At 44.3% G+C, this 26,742-nt stretch overlaps 1 protein-coding gene across 7 annotated transcripts in view; it reads left to right on the top strand.

Annotated features, from left to right (window-relative positions):
- The window catches only part of HTR2C (5-hydroxytryptamine receptor 2C), a 435,377-nt gene that overhangs the window by 180,075 nt on the left and 228,560 nt on the right, over positions 1-26,742 (top strand). Inside the window, exon 1 of one of the 7 annotated variants that reach the window (XM_037908978.2) lies at positions 12,980-13,018. The exons of the other annotated variants lie outside the window; for them this stretch is intronic. The gene's annotated coding sequence lies outside the window, so the exon portion shown is untranslated. Of the gene's footprint in view, positions 1-12,979; positions 13,019-26,742 lie in introns of those variants that run through there. 7 annotated transcript variants of the gene reach the window in all.

Genomic DNA, 26,742 nt, shown 5'->3' with positions numbered 1-26,742 from the left:
GAAAGAGGGAGTGGGGGTGGGTGTGTGTGTGTGGGGGGGAAATGGGAACAGAGAATGGGATAAGGAAATTGGAATCATGTTTGGCTAAGGGCAGGAATGGGAACAGGGACACAGGTGTAAGGCTCTGTGGTGTCAGAGCTGGGAAGGAGGACACTAAGGAAGGAAACTGGAATCATGCTTGCTGGAAGTTCACCCCAGTAAACATCAAATTGTTTGCACCTTTGGACTTCGAGTATTGTTGCTCTCTGTTCATGCGAGAAGGACCAGGGAAGTAAGTGGGTGAAGGACTAAGCCCCCTCACAGAAACCACATTCGGTTTCTGTTTGTGCTTTTCCTCTCTGTAGCTGAGACTCTCCCCACCTGTGTAAACCCTGAGGAATGGGCTCTCTGTGGACAGAGTGCAGAGGAGTAGGGGAGGTGAGATCTAGCCCAAGGCACAGCTCTTCCTTCTTGTGCACGCCTGCATCCCCTGCTGCTGCCCTCAGGACTATTCAGAAGACCGTTAACGTCCATAATGGACAAACCACAGGTTACAACTGGAGCTCTGACAATGTGTCTAGTCAGAGCCATTTAGAGGGGTATGAACAAACCCTTTAGGGTATAAAACATTAGCCACATATCTGCTGAAGACCAGCTGCAGTGGCCTCTTTCCATCCTAAAATGTTAGTGCTGTTATAGAGCAAATGATAAAGCGAGAAGGATATTTTTCCCCTGTGGAAAAATTCTCTGGCTCAGATAAGAGCCTTACATGACTCCGTGTGACGGGGCCGTGGCCATGCCGGATGCTTCCCTGGTACCCTGGCAGTGTTGTGCTGCGGCGGCCAGCAAGGGGGCTGTCAGATGTTTCACTTGACAATCCATGTGGGGCTTTGCTGGCAGCCTTGTCCATGAACATTGGAGCATGTTGGCAGTCGCATTTCCACTGTCACATGCTTTTCTGGCACTGACCAGGGTTCAGAATACTTGTGTGCTCTGTGGGAATACGAGTCTGGAAGCCTTGGGATGGGTAGGACTAGCACACACCACGCTACTCTGTGTTGAAGCAGTCACTAATTCCTTCTGTGCCCTGGGTTGGTCAGTGTTGTTATTATCCCTGTTTTACAGGTGAGGGCACTGAGACACTGTGAGGTTAAGAGACTTACCCACTCCTAAACAGCAAGTCAGCATCAGAGCCTAGAGTTCCTGACCTCACGCTTACTCCATTAGGCCCCAATACCAGGTGCCATGGAACAATCCTACTGAGAAAGTTACATGCCAGATACTGTGACCTTCCAGGGCTTGCCCATTCACTCTCATCATCCCTAGAGCTGTCTGAGCTCTAATTTTTTGCCTTCTTTGCAGAAGACGTTTTTCTTAATGCCTGAAAAAATGGAGCTGGCTGAGAGATTTAAATCCATGTGCTCAGGTGGGAGAGCGTTGACTAGGAAAGATACTGAAAGGCCATAGCATAGAACAAGGCATTGAGCATCCACTCTTTTATATCCACTCTGTGAAGAATATTCCCAAACAGAATGATGCACAGAGCTGTCTCCCAACGATGCGTCACCTGGTGATGATTCACAACCCTGAGCAATGCCAGGCTCATAGTAAATTATTTCTTTTTTATTAAACAAGCATTTTAAAATATCTGTTTAGAATTTCAGCCCCAAGGTCATGTTTGCCAGCTGTATTTCTGCCACACATGGGCTCTTGTGCTGTTTGATCCTTCTCACCCCCCCGTCCAAGCCACATACCCGCTTTTTTGCTTTTCATTTAATATAATTTCTTATGGTCCCTTCTAGGCAGGGGACACTGTCTTGACAAATTGGCAGTCAGGGTGATACAGATACATTTTCTGACTCCTGTTTAGTTCTGCATCCATTAACTGAAATGTTCTCTCTTCCCTGATCACTGAAAACCACTTATGCAAAGAAGGTAAAAATATCTAGTGAGGCAAAGTGCCACATGCTAAAAATACAGGACTGTGCTATGAGGAGGCAGTGGGATAAGGGTGGGCACATGGGCAGCAGGGGAGCCAGTCATGAATTAGAATGAAAGGTGGTCTTTTTTTAGGAATAAACTGAAATCTGAAAACAATCAAAGGAATGAATAAAAAGGGCCTCCTGGAGAAGCATGGGCAGAATTTAACCTAAATGATGGGAGCAGAAAAGAAAAGAAAAGAAATCAACACTTCACTGGAAGCAAGGCCAGTGGGAATTCAGAGCCCACAAATAATTCTGCATTCTGGCTCTGATCCCTGCTAACATGGCTTGTCTGAACAGCCGCACTGAAGTCAGGGCTCAGACACTGACGTGGACAAAAACCCAAGCTGATAAACACTTGCGGATCTGGACTGATCTTTTTCACAGAACCAGAGCTGCACCCTCCATGTGTATGTAGCCTGGGCAGCCCTGCCCCCTACAGTCTAGGGATCCCCTCTCCTCAACCTCTCTGTGGCAGTGAAGATGCTCTCTTCTGGAGCCAATCTTCCAAGTGACCCAGGTGCCCACAACTCCAGTGGAGTGCTCAGGGAGGCCACGGGTCCACGCTCCATACCATGTCTTTGGGGTGCTGGCCATAGGACAGGGAGACAGGGTGGGTCTCGGAAATCGAAGAACATTTAAGGAGGGGAGGAGTGCCCAGTTGCTGGAGGTAAGTGGGCGTTTCTGTGGGCCTGGGCCGATCTGAGTGCGTGGCAGAGCTTAGAGCAGGCTGGGTGGCAGGCTTGGCTGGGTTCTGTGCCAGCCTCTGTGAATGGACTATTGCTCTATGGGTTTGTCCACTCCCCCTTGGTGCTCGTCTGCACTAGTTTTACTGGAGTCTGCTCCTGCTTGGGGAGGTAAAAAGCCCTGACCATCCTCCACTGCAGATTGGCTGGGGCCACCAGCCTGGGGCCTTCGCTCTTTCCTTAGTTTTTATTTTAGTGAAAGATGGGCCAATAAAAACTGCTTTGGGCAGGCAGGAGAGCGGACACCAGCCCGGTAAAGGTACGACTGTAGGGCTCTGCTGCCCTGAGCATTCACATGTGGTTCTCAAGGAGGCAGGCAGTAGCTCCGGTCTTTTTATGGCTAGTGTGGTTTAGGGAAGTGATAAAAGTACTGCTGGCTTTTGTTTGCCACTGCTGTTGTGTAAATAAGGTGTGAGTGTGCCTGGACTGGCTGGACATCCGCTGGGTATCTGTCGGTACTATTACACTGGTTTGATCTGCGTCACTTTCTGTAATGTTCTTCTTTGAGCTCACCTCTGCCTCATGCCAGGGACGTTTTTTCATTCCATCTCTTCTGCGTTTTTAGTCTCGCTCTCATTATCCTTCCTCTTGGCCCACTCTGAGCTCTTGCCGTCCCCATCAGATGCCGACCTTGGAGATGTTTTGGGAGAAAGCTCTGGCAGAGAGTGGGTCTTGCATGGTCGGCCTGTGGCACAGTCTCATCTCTCGCTGCGTGGCCAGGGTCTCAGTGCTGAGGACACTGGGTAAAGATTTAAAAAAACCCAGACTGACCGAGGTGTCTAAGCCCCATTTCCAAAAACGACTAACTCCCTTTAACATTCAGAGATGCGCAGGCTCCGGAGTGCCTAAATCACTTCTGAACATGGGACTTAGGCACAACCTATGGAACCTCACAATTAACTAATCACAGCTGTTGTCCTTCCTGGACATGTACCTTGTTTTAGCCAGTCTATTTGTAAACGTCCCAAGTGATGAGCCTTCCCCCACATCCCGAAGGAGGCTGCTCCACAGCCTAATACAGCTTCTCTCACGGTCATTTTCCGGATATTCATGTTAAATCTCCCCATGCTAAATGCCATCTTACTGCACTTGGTTCTATCATAAATGCTGAGAGTTGGTACAGTAACTATTATCGCTATTTCACATATGGAGGAGCTGAGACAGAGAGGTTAAGTGACATGCTCAAGGCCAGGGAGGGTGTCAGTGACTGAGTTAGGACTAGAACTCGGGAGTTGCTAACTCTGAGTCCTATGCTTGGGCCACACCTTTCTCCACTGAGTGGAACCCACCAGAGGCCATGTTTGGCTAACCTGCACCTGAACAGTGACCCACGTGAGATCTGAGTGCTATCCCATACACAGAATGAGAATAGGTTGTTGTGAGTATGTCAGAAATATTAATATCCCTAACCATGCTGTAGAATTTCTCTTACACAGTTATGTGGTTTATTTAGATTATATTTATATATAAGTGTGTACCCAGGATGTGTGAAAGATTTAGAGAAAAGCATGACTTTGCTGGGAGATAAAAATGTATCCACTGAGAAATCCTGACTCATACAGTGAAGAGAGCTAAAAACTTTGGGGAAGGGCCAAATGCATGACTCATGGTACTGAGTTTAAGTTATGCACTTGATTTTATAAAGCATTTTCCCTTTGGGAGTGAGCATATGTTTTTCTCTTTGGAGACAAGAATTACTTTGTCAGACAGATCCAACCTCTTTCTTGACTTGCCCAACAGAGTTTTTTATTTTATTTTGGCTGCTGGATTTAATAGGTACTGGCAGGAAGAAGGTCCATATCACCACATCTGCACCAAACAGCTGCAGAATTTAGGGGTGGCCAGATGTGGATCTGAAATTTTTACCCGGGAATGATTTGTTTGTTTGTTTTGAGGTTGTTCTGTGCTCCCCTTCATAAACATATGCATTCTTGATGTTAAAAGGTGTGTCAATGTTTTATGAATGACCTTTCAATAATAATGATTATTAAGAATATATAGAGAGCGACAGCTACAGACATTGGAGAAACAGCCCAAGGCAAATGGCAGGTCAAAGCTAAGCCATGTGGGCTGAGTATTTCCCTGATTGCTAGTACACTGGTTTTGCAGCCTGTGTTTGTGCGAGAGGCAGAAAAAGCCTAGAGAAAGAGTTGTGAGCATGATCCAGAGAAGAAGCAGAGAGATGGGGTTTCTTGGGCCCAAAGCTTGCTGGAGTAGCAGGCTTGAGTATTACTGAGCAAAGAAAATAGTTCTTGTTTGTTTCTTCTGTGATTAGGGAAACAGGACCCTGTAAATAAACAAGAGTGCACCAAAGAAATACTTGACCCATATCATCCATTTCTTACCTTAATGGAAACAACCGTGCAAGGCCTCTAATATTAGCTAACTGCTCAGGGAGAAGGGGCAACGGTATAGATATCAAATGCCTCATGCCGGCCTAGAGATGATCATACTAGTTCAACTAACATAATAAACCACTCTGCCCGGGGCCAGTTTTTTTGGAAGATGCTCTGGTGCCTGATCAGCAACTATTCTGGAATCAGAATACTGTTAACATCACAATGGGAGCTGACTAAGAGTTTATTGCTAATTAATTGGTGTGGAGCCAAGCTGTATCTAATGCTTATGTCCTGATGTTGATAATTTCCAGGGAGTTGGCCAACCCACATGCCTGTGATTATGAATGACTTAATTACCCAAGGTGTAAAGGGACAAATTGCAAATCTTAGGCTCTTTTAGAAAAGAATTGTTACTTGCTTGGGAAATTAGCATTTCTGAATCTGTCTGCTGAAATTTGTGTTGGTCAGCCTTGTGCAGAGATTGGATTGGATTTGATCTACTCTTCTTTCCTGCCATACATTTCGGTATCCCCTTATGTATGGCTCTGTGCCTGGCTCCGCTGCTAAAGGTTGCAGCTGCCTCGTATTGTAAGGCCTTTGTGTAGAGAGACAAAGCCAGACAGATTGAGCCCTCTGGATGGGTGCATGGATGAGTCCTCATGAATGGAAGGTGGCTCAGAAGGCCCCACAGTGTCATTTCCGCATGCACATGCAGACACACACACGTGCGCGCGCTGTATCCTGCAGAAAACTCCCTGAAATTGTGGGGCGTGCAGGAAGAGGTGGCTGGGGACAGGCCCTGGGGATCACATATTGTTCTCCCTCTGACCCTGCAGAGTTATCCAGAAAAGTTAATACAGGACTTTCTCACACCAGCTTCAGGGGAAGTTTGTCTGCAGGAGGACGCAATGTAAGTTGAGGAAGAATGTCGGGATTCATCCCTCGGAGAGGGACAAAGGAGTCAACAGAGGACAGGGCAGAGTTCAAGCTGGAGAGCTTGGCCGCAAGGGCAGAGAGGGCAGCAGCAGAGTCACCCTCTCACCGTACCTAGCTATCGAGCTATTTTATTGTTTAAGTTAATGCCGCTGAGACCAAGCCGTGCCCCCCCCCTTGAGGAACAAGAAGAAAACCAGCTGAAGTGCTGCAGCCTCCAGCAGTCCTCTCCCCCTACCCATAGTGGTTAGGAGAGCGCCCGCCCTGATGGCAAGGCAGCTGGAGCACAGAGGCCGAGCAATGGTGGATTTAGATTAGATGAGCATGCTGCAACAAGTGTCATCTCCCTGACAAAGGCCTTCCTCTGGGCTGACAACGAAGCACTCGCATGGCCTTGCACTTGATCACACCTTGGACGTTAACGTGTCAAAGCCAGAATTCCTACACAGTTAAGATGAGAACACTAAGCTCATGGAGACTTATGGCTGCCAAGAAGACAATTAGTGTATTACTGGCACACTGGGAAACTTGGAACACAAGATGTGGTTGAGAAATCATTTGCTCATGGTTGGTCAACAGGCAGGGTGGAAGGCACCTCGATGTATCAGAAAGGAAATAAAAAGGAATGAGTCAGATCCCCAGCTGCCATAGCTTGCTGTAATGTGGTTCTAGCCGATGAACTCAAAGATCACAGAGGAAAGGCCCATGACACAAGCGGATAATGTTTGCTGGGCCTAATTGATCCCTGGGTTAAGCTCATTGAAGGCAATGGTTTTACATCAAAGATAAAGCCAGCCCATGGTATTTGATTCTGGAGAATAAAAGCTAGGCCCTGGAAATTAGCAATTTCCTAACCCTAGTAAAAGGCCCTTGAAATGTGTATAGAGAACATTACTGATGAGTAGAATTATTCTTTCAGCAGCCTGTTAGTCTAAAAGCTTTCAGCCTAAATGTGTGTCTCAGCTATTTGGCACAATCCAAAGACTTTTGTCCATGAATTAGACGGAGGCTACGTCGCAGTTAATTAATAACAATCATAATTAATAACAATAATAATACTTTACATCCATAGCTCTCAAAGTGTGTTACCTGGGGGTAAGAACCAACACCCCATTTGCAGAGGAGGGACTGTAGCACAGACAGAGGTCATGTGGAGAGCTGGGAATCTAAACCATTTTTTCTGGCTCCTGTCTGATTCCCTATCCCCTGTACCCTGCTGTCTCCCTTTAAGTAGTCAGTCATAGAAACCAACTGAGGCTCTATAATCAGAAGAGCTTGAGTGAAATCTCAGCTATCGATTTTTAGCAAAAACCAAACCAAATCAGAAATGTGGAAGCTTATGTTCCAAAGCTATTCAGGGTACTAATGCAAAGTACAAGTTACTCTATTTCTGACATGGACAGGAAGCACGCTTGCCATGAGGTGGTTGTGGTTATTTTGGGGATGGAATTTTTTTTTTTTTTACTATAAACATAATTTGAGTATAGATCAAGCTAGTGAACAGGCAGCTTGAAAATGAAACACTATCAGCAATATTTAAGTTCACTTTTTATCATTTCATAACAGCACAAAAATCTAATATCAATTAAAATCTTTTTCAACGTGATCCTGTTTTTGCTTTATTCCCAGACCTGTGGGGGGATTTTTTGCTGTCTGCTCATGGCTGCTTATTAGTGGGTTTCACAGACCATGCCATGTAAAGAATGCAGTTTGTCAGAGGCAATTCGGAACATGGCCTTTGAGCCCACATGAAGTTCATTGGGATTCTGCATGGACAGAGGGTTATGTGCACACAGATCTGATTGCCAGATTAGGGCCTAAGCCCCTCTTCTTTGAAGTAGTCTTACTCTTTTGCTAATGAATTCGAAATAGTTGGCAATGCCTTAGGTACAGTCATTTCTGCTTCCGAGGATCCATCGCTATTCATTCTTACTTACAAGTAACCAAGGTAACGCAACATTCCATGGTAAGTAATAAAGAGTGCTTTTAATTGTTTCACACGCTTTAGAGTTTCCATGCCTATGTTACTGAAATAGTACATTACAGTCTGTCCTGAAGATTTTTTTTAAAGGGGGGTTCTGTTTTTAAGGGAGCTGGAAATTTTGTTACATTGCTAAATTTTGAAATGCAAACTGAAAACCTTGGTTAAAAGGCTATATATTTGTGTACTAGAATATAAATTTAACAAGAGGAGAAAGAACAGGAATCTGGGTTAAAGCAAAGTAATACGTTACTCCCTGTAAACCACAGTAAACACCTCCCACATATTTGATCCCACACCCTGAAATGCTGGCCTCTAAAGTGGTGTTACCTAGCACGATGTCTAGTTGAGAATAAAATAATTCATTTCGGTAAATTGCAAACTCAGTCAAATATTCTGCGTTTGAGTCTAAATGACCCTGCAGAAATTTGTGTTTTAATGAAAGCAGCCTTTAACAAGGCTCCCAAGTCAGCCGGGACCCTACCTGGGTAAGGCTATATCAGCTCAGAGCATACATACGGCTAATTGGTTTTAGTTAAAAGGTAACATGCTGATAGCTTAATTTCACAGTTGACTTTTTTTAATTATCTCTGGAGGTTGATTTTGGCTTTTCAATTTTGGCCATTAGGCAGCAAGAAACTTCAAATTGAATGTGCTTCAGGTCTTTTTAAACACTCGGAGTCTATTTTTACCAACAAGAGGCAGCGCTAACTTGTGTAAAGGAAAAGGAAACAGAATCAGTAAATTCACTGAAAGTCTGCAGAGCAGCCCTGACATTGGCATGACTTATTAAGAGACTATAACTGCAAAAATAGATTACCTATCCACCTGCACATCTGAGGGAATGTAAAAGCTAATAGCTAAACATAACTCAGTTTATTTGTCTTGTATTTCCTCTACACTACTTTTACTCTTCACTGTTAAGGAGTTAACTTGAAACTTAAACATCAATCCCTCCCCACAAGTCTGGTTTCTGTCTCAGCTGAAATAAACAACTATTTTGGAAGGTGACGATTTTTCATGATCAGGTCAATGGTGTTGCAGGCTCCGGGTACTCATTATGCTGTGATATGTAAGAACACAGCATATGGACAGAAAATACCATGCATATTTGGTGAATTCATTGCTACTCCAAATTCTCTTAATCAGTGCTCTCTCTAGTAATTAAGGTAAAATTCTCTCTCACCATTAGGTCTTAAGTCTCTGTGCCCGTGCTGGGCTCTTTGTTAAGTAACAAGCATTGTGTCCCTTGAATAGACTGAGGCTGTGTGAGAACTAAATAATAAAAGCCCTAATATTTTTCATCCATAGATCTGAAAGGGTGTAAGGAAGGAGGGTTAGAGAAGGCTTAAGTGGAAGTTAAATAGCAAATGAACCTTGTGCTGGCCCACTACATAGGAGTGAACTTTTCCCCAAAAGCATAGTAATAAAAAGTGCCTTTCGTATTTTCACATTTGCATTTTAGCTATTCTTACAGTAACATATACGTTGGCCTCTCCTGCAATACAAGAACAAATGGATACCGTGAAACTGAAAAGCAAAGTAGTTACAAGGCATACTTTTAAAATGACACAAGCTGCACGATTCAGGGTACAAACTGATGACGAGCTTTGAAGGAAATCAGCCACCTCAGGGCTGCCTAATTGCAAAAGGTGGGACACAAAGTGATCTCCTCTTGAATTGTGTCTGAAAAATACAATTAAGTGTTCAGACTCATTCAGATTTGCTTATTTCTTTCTATGCTAAATAAATAGGAAATATTAGTGTTCCGGCCAGGAATGGTATTTCTCAGGACATGCTAACATTAACAGAAATAATAGACATTAATATTTGGTTTCTTGGCTGGAAAGTTGATTGGGAAGTTGGATATGTAAAGAGAGTCTGCTGTTAGAGTTCCCTATGCATGGAGTTTATCTAGGGGTTCAGTGATGCTAATGTGGACGTTTGCAGACTTTTCCAGACACAAAGCCGTGTTTCTGCCTGGCTTCATACATTGAGCAGAAAAATAAAACATGTGGGGTTAATCCAGACCCTGAGAAGCATTTCAAACAGGAGAGATGTCGGGGGAGGGGTAATTTTCATTATTTTTTTTTTAAGTTTCAAAATCTTCAGGTGACTTCCCCGCACTAGACCTCAGGTCCCTGCACAGTTGGATAAGCACTCAGCGCTTCTGTGTAGACAGAAGGATCATAAGCAGAAGGGTTTGAAGAGCAAAGACAGACCTAAGGAAAGCGTTAAGACTCTGCTGCACTACAGGTTTATCAAGTTTCTGAAGGTTTCTAGGGAAGACGTGTTAGAGGTAATAGAATTTAGTCTATGCATTGACTCAAGGCTGGGCGTTGTGGCTATGAGACCCGCAATCCATCATAGCTAACGGTGTTAATCTGTTTAGACAATATTTTGTTTCCAACAGCAACTGAATAACAGCTAAAGTTACACATAAGAGTCTGAGGACATCTGTTAAAAGGGCCCCCTGGGGTTCCTGGTAAACACAGGCAAGTTTATCTTAACTCCTTCTCCAAGTCTAGCTTTCCTGTGGAGAACTGACCTTAAACATTCGGTGGTCCAGAAAGAGGTGCGTAACCGAGCTGCACAAGGAGGAGAGAATTGCCCCCCCCCCCGGTACCCCAGAGAAAAGTGAGCAGGCTCCTTACAGTCCCTGGAAGCAGCCATTGTCCACTCTTTATTGCAGAGGCAGGGCCGGCTCTCGGTTTTTTGCCGCCCCAAGCTGAGGTGGGGCTGGGGCTGGCAGGTGGCGCTGGAAGTGGAGGGAGTGACGTCCCCTTCTCCCAGCGCCTGCAGGGGCTTTCCCCCCTCCCCCGCCCGGCCGCGCAGAGAAGCCCCGAGATAAGGGGTGGCACGAGGCGGCGCAGCCCCCACTCCCTGGCAGGCCTCGCCCTCTCCTTCCCAGGGAGCGGCTGGGCCCTGGCAGCTCAGCATCCCGGGGCTGGGGCTTCCCCTTCCCGCTGCCGCTGTCTAAGTGGCGCAGCTCCGAGAGTGCAACTGCCCCCCCCCCCCCAAAAAAAAAAAAAAGGGTGGCTGGAACGCCGCCCCTGGAAATGTGCTGCCCCGAGCACGTCCTTGCTTTGCTGGTACCGAGAGCCAGTCCTGCGCAGAAGCATCTGGAGTTGTTTGCTGGATGTCCAGACATTTTTTAAAGAACCGGGAAGCAAGTGTCTGGCTGTCAAGAGAAAACTAGGCTAGTCTTAATTTGTTGAAGAGGAAATGTAATGTGGTGAAAACTCACTTTTCATTTTGGACGAGTCTGCTCTAGAAATATTAGATGTACATGCATTGAAAGGCAGGCTAGGGAGCTTCTTTTGTTCATGAGAAAGTGTGTGAGAGATGGAACATAATAAGAGACCACCACCCCCTTTATGTAGAAACAAAGTCGAGTTGCTTTCCATTTGGAAAGCTACAAATGCCTGGTGCAATTTATGTCTGACAGTCACACCATAGAGTTGTTCCTTCAATACAAAACAAAATGCCCAGTAAACTAGGTGGAAACAAGTCAGAGTGGATGATGAATCAGCAATAAAAATGTGATAGTCGTGTTAGCAGGAAGTACCTCCTAAGTGCCCAGTTTACTTCCTGGACTAGGGAGTGCAACTGTGGATGTGGTGGGGGAAAAGAGACAAGGGGAGGAGGGTGGCTTTCCAGGGACCAAGGTGTTCCTAAAGCTGTGACATCTATGGCAAACCCTAAAGCTGGACTGGTTTGCCAGCTGCAAACTCCAGAAAAATGTGAAATATGTAACAAGATTTCCCTGGAGAGGTGCAGTGGGGAGAGGTGATGCTCTCTCGGAAACCCTGCCCTTTGCAGTTGAGGGTTGAGATTTCGCAGATCCAATTCTTTAAAAGTCCTGGACAACCCCAGGTCAATCTGGCAGGCCCGATCTGTGTGTGTGGTGAGGGGCTTGGGATGGGGAAGAGTGGTGGGAGCTTGGTGTGGACTTTCTCACGTGGTCCAGGCCAAATGTTCCAGGCAGTTTTTTTCTCTTTTTGAAAAGTTCAGGAGTTTTTTCAGAGATGCTTGAAGAGGTCTGTGAAGCTCCCCAAACCTCCAGCTTGAGCACTTTTGCTCATCCTTAGTTCTTTCTATTTTAATAGTATTTTTGAGGCCGTTGCTTAAGGTCCATACTTAGTAATATCTAGTCCTTAGACATGTAAAAACACCCCTGACATCAGTGGGATTTTGCCTGTAGAAGAATTGAGTTAAAATTATGGGCCTCGGTGTTTGGACCAGAGTCATTCTAAGACACTGTTTTATCAGCAAGCTGGCAATGGTTAATTTAGATCTATTCTACTAATCCAATATAAACTCCAGAGCATGAGTTCTTCTGTTCAATGGATTCCCTCGGTTCACAATTGGCCTTTGCTCTATGGGTGCTGCACTTTTATGTAGGAAATTCAAATTCCATGTGGTGTTAGGGTTCTTGCTCATGTGACAGATCTGTGGTCTGACATGGTACATTTGATAACCCATATATAAAATAATGTGCTTTTGTTGTCTTCAGTGAACGAATATTACCGATTCCAAAACCCAAAGACAACTTGTTTTGTGGTCCTTGATCCTTCCTCTTATGCTCTTCTAGGTTTCTGAGGTGCAGCTAGTTCCCTTTGAATGCCTGCTGATGCAATACTGTCTCTGCCTGTTATTAATTGGCCTATTCTTAGTTGTCAACCAAACAGAAGCGTGACTGTGGAGGTGAGAAGGTTGTTGAGCAAACATGAAAATGCGGGAACGTGGCCATGTTCTCAAGTTTTTGTTCACTTTTTTGCTGTGCCAAATGCTGGGGCACTGCTGTGCTGTGTGGATATCTTCAAAAAGCAGCAGTTTGCTGACTTTAGAGAGATATGGGTTACTTGGTTTCCTTTGGAAGGGGAACTGAATAGAAAATCCACAGCACAATTCATACATGTTTTCCTTACTTTTCTCCTATCACCTCTCCTTGTCAGAGTTCTGTTTTTCCTCTGGGATTTCCCTTTATGCAGTGTGCTGTAGGGGCTAAAGCTTGAACAACCAGTGAATTGACTAGACAGAGGCTCTGCTTTCTGGGTAATTATTACTTGATACTACACCAGTACTTGACAGCCTTGACTTTCCTGGCTGAAGTTGTACCATGGCAGTAAGATTTCTGAGCTGTTTTTCTTCAATCATGACTTTGTGTCTGTAATGTATTGTCTGGGTAATGTCTATTGTGGGTGACGGGGTAAGGGCTCTGTTTACACTGGCAGGCAGAGTGCTGATGCTCAAGAAATAATATTTTGTTATTTTTCTTTCATTTGTTAAATGAATTTCTGACTCAGCTAGAGATTTGTGGGAACGTATTGGGCTTACCATAAATACAACCAAGAAAGGAGCAATCATTTTGCCATATGCCTGCCAGTAATAGCTAGAAGTACAGTGAATTATGTTAAAAAGTCAGGATTGTGTGGTGTTTGTGCCCAGTGGTATCTGAGCACCCCAGTATTTTCCTGCCTACAGGACAAGGAATAACTGGAAACTCTGATGCACTTTATGATACCTCTGGGAAAGTCTGATATTTTAGTGCGATGCTGTAAGTATCCAAGAACAAGCAGACTCTGCAGTTGTTGACACTTTGTGGACTGACGATGGTGGTTGTTAGGTTTTGCCTTATTGTGTTTCTACCTGATCTGGGGTTGCCACCAATTCAGTTTTTTTAAGGCTTCATTCCAGTTTTGATGAGTAAACTTAATGTTCTCCAGGTTTAGCTTGCATGAACTTAAGAGGTTCTGAAATAACATTTGGGTCTTAGAAATTTCTTCGTATCACACCTTGATGGTGTACGATACAACCTCATTACGTGGCTGTGCAGGATTCTAACGAACACTGTAACTCTGTGACCTGACATTCTGATGCACAGCTTTTACCCACTGCATAAACTCAGTGAAGTAGCCGCCCTCTCCGTACCTCAGCCAAACAGGACATGATGTATATCCCTGAGATTGAGCCACATACACTTACCTTAAATTACCTTATAACACTATTGTTTTTATTTCTTGCTGCCCAAGCTTATACGTTTACCCTTTATAATCCTTTATTAACTTTAATTTTGCCTTCCTAAGCTTTGCAAACTTGTATTCTGTTCCATGCACTTCTTCGGCAGGTTTTTCCAGCCGCAGGTTTCATTGTGAATACTAGACGTAGTGAATCTTGGACTATTTCCAAGCTCTTTTGAAACTTCATATTTTCCTAGAGGCATAAATTCAGAAGTTCGTAGGTGACTAATAAGCACTGCATGCTAAACACTCTGAAAGTTGGGAAGCTGCACTTACTTTCCAACACAGTAAGTTCTAACTAGCTAATTGTCAACTGTTAGTGATTTCTAGCTAAGTTCTGCGCAGCTTTAAACTTCAGCAATATTTACTGAACTTCAGAGAAATTTTTGCTCTCACATAGTTAAGAACCTGAACTCTCCAACTTGTGACTTATCACTGCAGAATATCCTACTTAAATTCGCAGGAACACTTGCACTTCAGTAATGCATTGAGAACGCCAATGTGACTGGAAATTGACCCGCCATAGAAGAACATTCTGAATTAAGTTTTCAAAGCCACGTAGATGGGGTTAGCTGTTATGCCCCCTTGATGCAGACGGGATTGTGTCATTTCCCAATAGTTATGCAGTAAATGTAACCCTCCTATGCATACTGATGTTCCGTTTCCCAGTGGTTTATTTTGTTCTCTGCAGTTTTCCATGAAAAAATATTTGTCATCATTATGGAAGCACACAGTAACATTACTGGAAGTGTACTTTGGAACTCTGAGACTGCACATTTTGTCTGGGAAATTATCCGTAGCAGAGTGCAAGCAGCAATTGCCACTTTCTTCCTGGGGATTACACATATACTGAAATTTAAACATGTGGTTAAGCGCCTTTCGGGACTGAACCAGAGTACCTAGCACCCCCTGCCAGATCAAACCTGTAATGAGAAACAAATGTGCCTGCATTGTTACTGGAATGTGTCCTGAAAATGTCATTGAACAATGTGCACTGGAGACAGAGAGTTGTGTACAAGGAAGTGACAGAATTTAGCCACCTGCTTTGACTGGTCTATACAGCAGTGCTGCTTTGGGACAGGCTACATATTTGATTGCATGGGTTGCCACTCAGAGCAAAAGTCATCCTTTTTACTAGGAAAACTTTTTAAAAAAATGGTTATGTTTCTGTTAAGGGTGAACTTCAAAGGGTTGAGTTCAGATAATTTGTGAACTTTATTGATCTGGAAAACAGGCCGGACATCTCACAAGAGAAGCTTTTTTAGTGTTATTTCTAGGTCTCCTTAATTCTGGTTGAGTCAGAAGAACAGAGAGTGTCATTTTTCTGGTGCTTTGGTACTTGTCCTCCTGGTTGTGGCTGAAAAAATAGATTCACCAAACTTTTTGAACTATAGCAATGGTTCCTTTTGGGTGAATTTGGTTCTTACTCGATACAAACCAGTTTTTTCCTGCCTAGAGATGGGGGCACAAGAGCAGGATGGTGAAATTGTGGCTAGTCCTAAGTGATTGTGCAAAGACCATAAAGGGCAGTGAAGAGCTTGGTTCTTACACTTCTGGCACACAGTGCCCTGAGGATGTGTATGTCCAGTAAAGGGGCAGATGCTCTGCCCCTGTTTTGAACCAGCCAAGAGAACAGGGTCATCCCAAGAGGAGGTGCACACTGCACCTCTTTGAGGGGTGTGTCAGTTCCCACTGGGGCATACACACACGTGGGAGTTCTAGCGGCGTTCTGGCTCAGTTAGTAAGAGAGCCTCTAGGTCCTGTCACTGGGCAGCAGAGCCTCTGTCCTCTCCCCAGTGGGGCCAGTAAAGTCAAGAATAGAGACCTAACTGCAGAGCTTCACTGGGTTCCATGCAAAATACAGATGCTTTCCTGCTTCTATTAAAGAACTGTATCCGGCAGAGTTTGAAGTCATGGTGACTCGGGCTGTTTTGACTTCCGTGCTCGATATTGGGTTTGATCTGGGGTTGGAGCACTTCCTATGCTTAATCCTGATCTTTTGTTCTGAGACCATGGCAATTATATGTGACAATCATGCAACTGAATTGGCTGGAAAGGTGATGAGACCCTTAGGTTTCCAAGAGGAAATCCAAGAAGGCCCTCATCGTTAATACCAGCCATAATGGTCCATTCTGGCCTGGCAGTCTGTGAAAATAACGCACACTGAAAATCATCAAACAAATGGAAAAGAGGAAATCATAAATATTAATAGACTAATGAGAGGTGGGTGTGGATAACTTGTGGTGTGTACTATGTCTGATCCCAATAGGTTCCTTATTGGTCTACAACAGGGAATAAATAGCCGCAAAATAGGTAAATTGGTTGGTGTTCCAAACACTGAAGAAATAATTAAAAGGTATCTGAAGAAAGTAGAAACAAAGCCAGAAAACTACTCTGGGTTTCACTCTGTGAAACAACAAGATAATGGATCTGTGGATGGTAATTCAAAATGGACATATGATAGTACTGAGGAAGAGGAAAATTAGTAAAGATGTAGGAGGCCTAGGGTTGATAAAGAACTAACTATTAGACATGAGTTTGCAACATGATAATGCAGAAGAAATGCCAACTGTAATTTTTAGTCTGTGGTCCAAGCGGTGTCGCATCGTGGAAGAGAGTTGTTTGGTGTCTCCAGTTCTGGGCACTACGTTAGAAAAGAAGTGGGAAGCTGAAGGGAGTTGAGAGAAAAGAAACAAAAATGATTAGAGGGCTGGAGAGGATGATTTATGAGACCAGATTAAATCAGCTGCATATATATGAGTGGGCAAAGAGACAAGGAAGGAGCAACAAGTTAACACCAAGGATGGGGAGGAATTATTTAGGGTGATGCATGAGGTGGAAGGAATGTAGAGAAAATATAAGCTTAGTATCAGGAGAAAAGCTCCCTGGCAGGGAGATGGATTAGGCTCAGGTTGTGGAATAGTCTTCTAGGAAAAGGGACTGAAGTCCCACTGGTTAGTGTAACTAAAACTGGGCTGGAGAAAACGCTAGTAAATAAAACCTCTTCCTGACTTAGAACAGAACAGCAGCATTATTGCCAAAAGCAAGTTTACTGCAGGCTCTGCAGACAACGGAGACCCCAGCTGGTATTGCGACTAGATGGACCAGGGCTTCCGTTCTGGGAAATACCTTCCAATCCAAGTCAGTCACAATGACCAAACTCTCACTTTGATTTGACAGCTGTAAAGATCAAAGCAGAGACCAAACCCTTGTGAGTTAGAACCAAAGGTCACATTTTTTGCTCATTGTCACAACTTTAAAAAAAAAAAAAAAAAAAGGCCAGAAGACAGACTGGCTCCTTTTGACCCTGTGTAAGGCCATTGAAAATTGTGTTTTAAGAGTGAGAATTCAGTCCTGCTGCTCTCTCCATTTGACAGCCTTCCTCATACCACAAAATATCTTCACGGACGTCCCTGTTCCTTCTGCATCCAATGGAGACTGCTTTACCTATAGAAAGGGTAAGACGCCTGCCATGACATTTCTCTTGGTCTCTTGTGGAGCTGCTAGCAGAGAACTAGAGGCCACAATATATACAGTACAGTTATATTTCTCACAGACCCTCATGTGCGTCCTCCCATCATCACTCCAGCTGGGTAAGCCATAGTGGCTGCAGCTGTCTTTACGTGGACCCTAACTTTTGTGCACATCCCTACTTTACCGTTGCATTACAACCCCAAATACGTGTTATGAAAACATATGTATTTTCCCTGTATAATTGTGCAATTTGTTTCTTCTGATTGTTCCTATAAAAGGGAATTGTTTAAAAATAACCCCTTGTCCCTTTAAGGGTGCTTCTCCAGAAGCCAGGGTGCTCAATGGAATCTTTCAGTTGCAGGGCAGAGAGATTTCATTGTTATTCCCATTCACTCCGATAAACTGTATTGGACTCTTTATATTTATTGCCTCATTTTATAACATTGAGCTAATTTTTAATTTTAATAACACAAGCTGTAATCTTTCTTAGTGTTGTTTGGAAGTCAGAAACTCCATGAGCATCTTCATGAATGCTATACTCGTTCCCTTATTCATCAGCATTATTGGTGTGTCAATTTCAGTTTCAGAATGAAACACTGACAACTTGAGCCAATAATAAACATTAATTTCCCAATGTCCTTGTCTCCTAAGGTACATGCTTTTATGTAATAGCCCTTGACGAAGAGCTGGTAAATGTGTCCTATAGTGAAGGGCTTTGGGATCCTCACGTAAAAGATGCTGTAAGCTTATCTCTCCTCCTACAGCAAAGCTTCAGAGGCAGATTTCTTCTGTAGCTGTGCTCTAGTCATGGGGATGCATGTTAACCTTTTGCAGACTGCAGACATATGGAATATGCTGTATACATTGAAAGAAACAGTGCAGCCCACGGTGAAGGAAAGAGATCGGATTACTACTTACAATTCTGGAATAGACTGTCCCTCAAACAACGGCTTGGCAGGATGGGTCTGACTGCTCAGACCATGCATTATTTTGAACTCCTTCCATCTGTACATTGCGCTAGAGGCCAGACTGCATTATGCATTGTATGTGAAATTTCGGCCCCATTGAAGTCCATGGCGGAAAGACTCATTGACTTCAATGGGGGCATGATTTCACCCAGTATTTTTATTTCCTCCATTCACAACTGCAGCAGAGAAGAAAAGACAATAGGAGGAGGATGGGTCCACAGTAGGAGTCCAATCTGCAGTCCCCCATCACAGAGCTCTTCTCCCAAATCCGCATCTGCTACATTTTAGTCTTTGTTGGAACCATGAGAGGAGTTCACTGAGATATTTCCGTCCAGCTAGAGACCAGGCAAATGGCCTGTTTGGTAATGTAAAGCAATGTTCTGCCTCTCCCAAGCCCTGCCACAGGACTGTGAAGTAAACAATTGTTATTATGTATTTGTGTGATCATAGCACCGACAAGCCCCAGACATGGGCCACGACCCCATTTCTCATGCAGGGGGCCAGCTCTGTGCTTCTAGTGCTGATTCATACCTGGAATACTGTGTGCCAACAAAAGGCCCATCTGGAGAACTCTGTACTGACTGTGAATTCAATGAGCAATGAAAACCAGAACTTCCCCAACATTTCCAGTTACTCAAAACTTTCTTTTTCTCTCTCTTTTTTTAATTTTAATTTCCAAAATTTTTTTGTGACTATGACTGGGAGTTTACTCAGGGATTGAGACATGTAACCTTGAATCATGATGTTGATCTCCATAGACACCAAAATGAACAATACAGGTAGCTGCGCGTGAAAGAGTGAAAAAAAGCAGGCTGGAAAGCAGGAGTCACCCTGGGATCCAGGCAGGCAGAGAAAACCATAGAAAGACGTTGATTTTTTTTTGCACTGCTGCACTGGCACCAGCCAGTTTTGGTGCTCGCTTAGGTTAAGTGAAATTGAACGACGGCTATGTTCTCTGGGGCGTGAGAGCACACTATCTGCTTTCTGAAAGGTGCAAATGTTGCTGCTGAAGATTATTAACTTGGTGGGTCTGTAACTTCCTTTTTTGAGAAAATACACGTATTTGATCTAAGCTCTTTCTGTTTCTCTTCTACAGCCTTAGAAATGTTTTATTGCCATAGCGTTCCAGTTCTGCTTACTTTGTTCACTCTGTTATGGTTCAGAGGGGTGACCCAAGGGAATGGCCATGATGTTGCTTCTCTGATGATACTGTGTGTGACCTTCCTGATTAGACGAATGGGCCATACATCGGACACTAAACCACTCTGCCTTCCACCGACTCTGAACTTCGATCTAGCCTCTGTTCTCAGAGGCTGGTGGCTCTGTTTCTGAGGCTGGTGTTCACTATTACAGCTCTGCCATTCAGAGTGCACACCTTAGTGATACTATTAAGTATGGGCCCCAATAAGAACCAGTTTTCTTTCTTTCTTTCTGTTTTTTTTTTTTTAGGTTTTGGCTAGGTGGAAATATATTTTCCCCATCTGTTACTTTCTGTTCTACTAGTGAGCTCCCCAGTGGGGCTCACAGGTGGGTTTTGCCTTCCTCTATATGCAGCATTAGCATTTTCAGACAGCAACCAGAAGAGTTTTCCAGAAGCTGTAAGATCTTACCTGGACAAAGGCAGAGGGTGAAAGATGCCTTGTCTCATAACCATGTTCCCAGAGTGCTCAGCCCAACCTTTCGGCAGGGCGGGTGACCAGAAAGAATGCTATGTGGGCTCCTCTTTGAGGACCTTCAAGTGGATGAGCAATTGCCTAGCGCTTCCTTTCTGAAAAGGAGAGAGCCTGGTGACGACTCAGTGGCTCAGGCCACACCTGCAAAATGTTGTATGTATGTCAACAGTGCCTTGGATCAAGAGATGATGACAGAGCCAGCATGAACACTTCACCCTGGTCCTTTCCTAAAGGGAGATGATTATCCATCAGTATTGATACAGTTTCTATTTTGCGCCCAGACTGGTAGATAGCAAAGAAATCCATTGAAGCCATGCTGTTGTTAGAGTTGGCACATCACCATCTTTTCAAATGCCTATCCTGACCCAAAGGGAGGCTTGAGACAGCTGGTAACAGATGAGGTTACTAACATCCTGGGGGAGGTTTTTGAGCAAAGTCATGGCAAGTCTGGAATCATGTCCTCTGTGATGGAAGTTTTCATCGTTTGGTCAGTGATGGGCCGAGAGGCTTTTCTTTTGTTTCCAGCGGCAGTGAAGGACATGGGTCCATGTCACGGCGATTGATTGCAACTCCCTAAGCACACCCAGAACCTTAGTACTGAGAAAGGCCCAAGTAGAACAGATGGGGAGTTTCTCCCTTCCTGCTATTCCATGGAAGCACTCAGACTGGCCTACTGCTGTTTGGTCTCATCCGAGAAGGTGTAAATTAATTCTGTAAACTAACTCTGTTCCCACGCTGACAAATTCCAGGTTAATCAGATTTTGTTACGGAGACAAGACAATGTTTCTCAGTGCATTGCTTCTTTTGTATCATTTAGCCTTTGTAAGTTACATGCAATACATATTGCCTGGCATTTCAATTGCAGGAAATTCAGACACCAAAATACTTTTTGTAGTTTCTTCTGCAGCCCCTCAAAACTTCTATCCTTCAGTGACAGGGCCCCTGCTCAGATATTCCAGCATACGCTAAACTTTTGACATCAGTGGCATCTTTGCTTTAAAGCTGGAGCTCATAGTCTCCCTGTTTTGAAAAGGTGAGTCTGGTTAGCTCTAAAAGGTATTGCTCCGTGGTGAATAAATCTTGATGTCTCCAGTTCCTTGCAAGATGGGATGTCTCAGCGGGAGCGCAGAGACTGCAGCCTCAGGGCTGTAAATCCAAGAATCTGCTAAAGGAATAAAAAAGGTAATTTAAATGTAAAAATGTGCTGAAATGCTAACTGATGCTAGTTATTTACATGTTCTGCTGCACTGGGAATGTTGGGTTGTTCTATTTTCTAAATGTTTTTGTTAAAGTGTCAAACATGTAGTGAAATAAGGCTTTAAAGACCAGAGGGAACAGATGCTTTTTTATTATATTAATTCTAATGACCAAAATAAATACCTACAGTAAATTATGAACAACCAAGGAATTAAATAAAATCCATCAATAATAAAGTAGAGCACAATTTTACTTGAAGCAGCCATCTTTGTTTGAAAAGTAGAGGTAAACCCATTTAAAATGTCATCTTTATGACTGAATTTTGATTAGCTTCCAGCCCATTTGAACTGTTGGAAGTAGCTTCTCCCTGCCCCCACCCTGGATTGGTGTTACACTTTCCTTAGTAGAATGCAGTATTTCGGCCTGCTTTTTCTGGAGCTCTGAATTAAGGCTGTGATGGAATACACCCCTGTATTCACACTTTACACGCTATGGTAATAATCTTTGTACAGGGTATGCCTAGTAAGGTATCATTTGAAAACTCACAATTTACTAGTCATTATTGTCCAGGTAAAATATGTGTGGCAACATTGTATGTGAAGTTATATGATTTCCCTGTATGATGTTATTGACGTGTTCCAAACCTCACAGCCCTGCCCAAGCAGATATTGGCAAACACACCTGTCTTGAACAAAGGAGTGTATGTTTGCTTTAATTTTCATTTAAGCTGTAAACAGGGACATCAAGCAGGAAGGGAAAACAAAGGGAGCTCAAACAGGTGGGAAAAAAACATCAGGGAACATATTTCGACACAAACTCTTTGTCTCCTAGTTTCCAGCTGGAAATGTTTTTCAGGAGGTGGACTGAAATTATAAAAAGAAGGGGTAAACACCCCAAGAGACCCCCCACACATTCTCTTTTCCCATCACATTCTCTACACCCAAGAAGGCAAAAAGAAACAGCCGCTGGATTTTGGGGGAGGGGTTATGACCTGAAGAGTTTGATCAGTAACCTGACTGGAAGCATGTGGGAAGAAATTTTTGCTGGAATCTAATATAGTTTGTTAAGTTAGGCACTAGTAAGTGTTTTATCTTTATTTTTCTTGTAACCATTTCTAACTTTTATGCCTCATTACTTGTACTCACTTAAAATCTATTTCCTTGTAGTTAATAAACCTGTTTCACTGTTTTATCTAATCCAGTGTGTTGAAATTGGGGAGGAGGTGACCAGCCCTCTGTGGAGAAAGAAGTGGTTAGGGACTATTTAGAAAAGCTGGATGAGCACATGTCCATGGGGCCGGATGCGCTGCATCCGAGAGTGCTAAAGGAGTTGGTGGATGTGATTGCAGAGCCATTGGCGATTATCTTTGAAAACTCATGGCGATCGGGGGAGGTCCTGGACGACTGGAAAAAGGCTAATGTAGTGCCCATCTTTAAAAAAGGGAAGAAGGAGGATCTTGGGAACTACAGGTCAGTCAGCCTCACCTCAGTCCCTGGAAAAATCATGGAGCAGGTCCTCAAGGAATCAATTCTGAAGCACTTAGAGGAGAGGAAAGTGATCAAGAACAGTCAGCATGGATTCACCAAGGGCAAGTCATGCTTGACTAATCTAATTGCCCTTCTATGATGAGATAACTGGCTCTGTGGATGAGGGGAAAGCGGTGGACGTGTTGTTCCTTGACTTTAGCAAAGCTTTTGACACGGTCTCCCACAGTATTCTTGCCAGCAAGTTAAAGAAGTATGGGGCTGGATGAATGGACTATAAGGTGGATAGAAAGTTGGCTAGATTGTCGGGCTCAATGGGTAGTGATCAATGGCTCCATGTCTAGTGGGCAGCCGGTATCAAGTGGAGTGCCCCAAGGGTCGGTCTTGGGGCCGGTTTTGTTCAATATCTTCATAAATGATCTGGAGGATGGCGTGGATTGCACCCTGAGCAAGTTTGCAGATGAGACTAAACTGAGAGGAGAGGTAGATACGCTGGAGGGTAGGGATAGGATATAGAGGGCCCTAGACAAATTAGAGGATTGGGCCAAAAGAAATCTGATGAGGTTCAACAAGGACAAAGGCAGAGTCCTGCACTTAGGACGGAAGAATCCCCTGCATCACTACAGACTAGGGACCGAACGGCTCGGCACCAGTTCTGCAGAAAAGGACTTAGGAGTTACAGTGGACGAGAAGCTGGATATGAGTCAACAGTGTGCCCTTATTGCCAAGAAGGCCAATGGCATTTTGGGCTGTATAAGTAGGGGCATTGCCAGCAGGTCGAGGGACGTGATCGTTCCCCTCTATTCGACATTGGTGAGGCCTCATCTGGAGTACTGTGTCCAGTTTTGGGCCCCACACTACAAGAAGGATGTGGAAAAATTGGAAAGAGTCCAGCGGAGGGCAACAAGAATGATTAGGGGACTGGAACACATGACTTATGAGGAGAGGCTGAGGGAACTGGGATTGTTTAGTCTGCAGAAGAGAAGAATGAGGGGGGATTTGATAGCTGCTTTCAACTACCTGAAAGGGGGTTCCAAAGAGGATGGTTCTAGAGTGTTCTCAGTGGTAGCAGATGACAGAACAAGGAGTAATGGTCTCAAGTTGCAGTGGGGGAGGTTTAGGTTGGATATTAGGAAAAACTTTTTCACTAGGAGGGTGGTGAAACACTGGAATGTGTTACCTAGGGAGGTGGTGGAATCTCCTTCCTTAGATATTTTAAGATCACACTTGACAAAGTCCTGGCTGGGATGATTTAGTTGGGGATTGGTCCTGCTTTGAGCAGGGCGTTGGACTAGATGACCTCCTGAGATCCCTTCCAACCCTGATATTCTATGATTGTATGAAATTGAAGTGTCTGGGTAACGCTATTTAAAATAAACTGGCATATTATTCCCTTAAAGGAATAATGGACTTAAAATATTCACACTGTCCAGGCCAGGGCTGGGCAGTACAGGACGTACATTTCTCAGGGAAGATCCGGGACTGGGGGTGTGTTGGGGTCACCCTGCTGTATAACCCAGGCTGGTGAGAGTCAGGGTGTAGCTGGCAGGCTGCAATTACACACAGATACTCAGGGTGTGGCTGGCATGCTGGAGGCTGTTTGCGAGTAGCCCAGGTGGGAGCTACAGCAGTAATGCATTGTGAGGCACCCAAGGTTTCAGGGCAGGGGTGATACAGCCTCCCACTGATCTGGATTGTGCCCCGGTATGTCACAAAGGTGTTAGGAGAAGTTGTGATTCTTCATTCTTGGTGACATTTAGATGATGAATTTGAAATCAATTTTCCCTTCATTCTCTCAGTTCCTAAACCATTTCATTGTTATGATTCCCTCTGAACCACTTGGTCTTTGCTTTCACGTTTCACAGTTCTGTATGGAAATAGTATTGGTATCCAGGAGGTCGTGAAAATGGAAGTAAAAAAGCCAACCAGATACAAAAGTCAATAAGGCAACAAATCAGTTAGCTGCATTCTTAGGAATTAAAATCATAGACCCCTATCCTGCATCAGAATCAGCTAGAAGAGACCCTAAGCTCCTGTGCAGTTGCATTAACTTCAGTGGAAAGGTGCCGTGATCCACTCTAGCTAATCCCGATCTAGCTAAAGTTTAAAAAATGAGAACTATGAATGCAAAACATCACAGCTAAAAATTCCTTGTTGATACTAACTGTGGGATGTCTCTCTCAAGGGCTGTTTGGAATTGTTTCATATCTTTGCCATGGCACAGATGTAATGTTGTCCACCAATGACAAGAATTATTTCCGTAAAGATTCCCTCCCTTGTTGTGCTTTCTGAAGCTCTCTCAATGGTGGTAGATAATGGTGACTCATAACAGATGCACTGAAGGAAAGAGCAGCTCATTTTAGTTTCTCTACCAAAAACATGGATCACACTTTGCTATTCGGAGAAAAATATGTCCAGCCAAGTGCAGATATGGGAATGTGGAAAATAAAAGGGGAGTCAAATCCCTCTTCTCATTGAGCTCTGTGAATAGCACGTGATCATGATTTTAAAGAAAATGAACATATAAGTAGCAAGTTGTCCCTCTTGTAGTAGATAAAAGCTTTACAAAGAATGAGGAAGAGAGGTTTATGGACTGTCTTAGCCTCCTTTTGTTTCCCTGGCTCTCCTTCAGACTCAGAACTATCTCAAAGAGACTCCAAATGTTTATAATTTATTTCACTTGGAAGGTAAATCACTAACTCTCTTGGTGTTTGTTCCTTTGCCTTGCCTCAGTCTAAGGCACAGCGTCTGCACGTTCAAGGCATTCTCTTAATTTTTCCTTGTTGACAAGCCCCTAACACATTTCCCCATCATTTTTCTAAGTCGCATACATCAACTGCATGTGAAACTGAGCATATGTTACGTTCCTTGATGAATAACTCACAGCGTGAATCGCTACAGTGTTAGTCAAGAGGCTTCTGGGCGGTGCTGAGCACTCTGCAATCTCACCACTCAGCACCTGGCATGTTTGGGGAGTAGTCCCCTAGAAACTGAGCTGCCTCAGTGGAGTGCTGCATTTCACTGGATTTCAGTGCTGTGGTCCTGCTGGTAGTTAGGAACCTTGCTGCCTGCCGGTGCGGAGTTCCTTACCTCCATGGAAGGGCAATGCGTGCCGTGTTTTAGCATCCTTGGAACAACGGGTTGTGATGGAGGAGGTGACTTGTAGGGGATGGCTGGGTTAGGATTGATTGATGGCCACCATCCATTTTGTGTTTTATTTCGTTTGCCCATATTGGCTGGTGATCAGTGGCATTTCTTTTCCCTTGCCTTGTCCTTTGCTTCTGTAATGCACCTGACATATTTATAGTTATAGTTTTGCTGTAGCTGGATGGATGGTGGGTTCTGGTCGTATTTTTGTACTGCCAAATATAATGCTAGAAATGCACAAATGTGTAACTTGGTTCTAAATCAACTTGGTGTGAAAGCCAGGTGGTTGTGCATAAATTTTGCATTAAAAATATTAAATTGCCACAAATACATTTAGCAGCCGAGCCAGATCTCACCCACTGACACCCCCAAGGTGAGGAAGATTCTTCCTGGATGAACAAGGACCCGTCCAGCGACTTCAGCAGTATCCACAACTTTTTTTCAGTAAATTTTAAGCCCTTCTGGTTAAAAATAAGACCTTAAAAATAGACTGTGAGTCAATGATGCACAGCCCGGCAGTGAGAGCATTGCTGCTGTCCCATGGTGCGGCCTCAGGGGAGTCCAACTCACGCTGCTTCCGTTCAGCTCCAGAACTCTGCCAACCCTGCAGCCTTCCACCATTGCCAGCCCCGGCGGTTCCCTGCCCAGGCCTGGTGAAGGGAACAGCAGATACGCTGCTCCTGCTCCACCTGCAGCAGCTCCCAGGGCCCCTTCCTAAGCTAGGGAGGAGCAGAGCCCCAGGCCACTCCAGGGGGACTGGGGAAGTGGTACGGCAATGTAGGGAGAGGGGAGGCACCTGGGCAGGGGAGTGAGGCT

Source organism: Chelonia mydas, chromosome 9, assembly GCF_015237465.2.
Source record: "Chelonia mydas isolate rCheMyd1 chromosome 9, rCheMyd1.pri.v2, whole genome shotgun sequence".
Classification (NCBI taxonomy): domain Eukaryota; kingdom Metazoa; phylum Chordata; order Testudines; family Cheloniidae; genus Chelonia; species Chelonia mydas.
The sequence above is the reverse complement of the archived record's forward strand: the minus strand, read 5'-3'. Positions and strand labels throughout refer to the sequence as shown.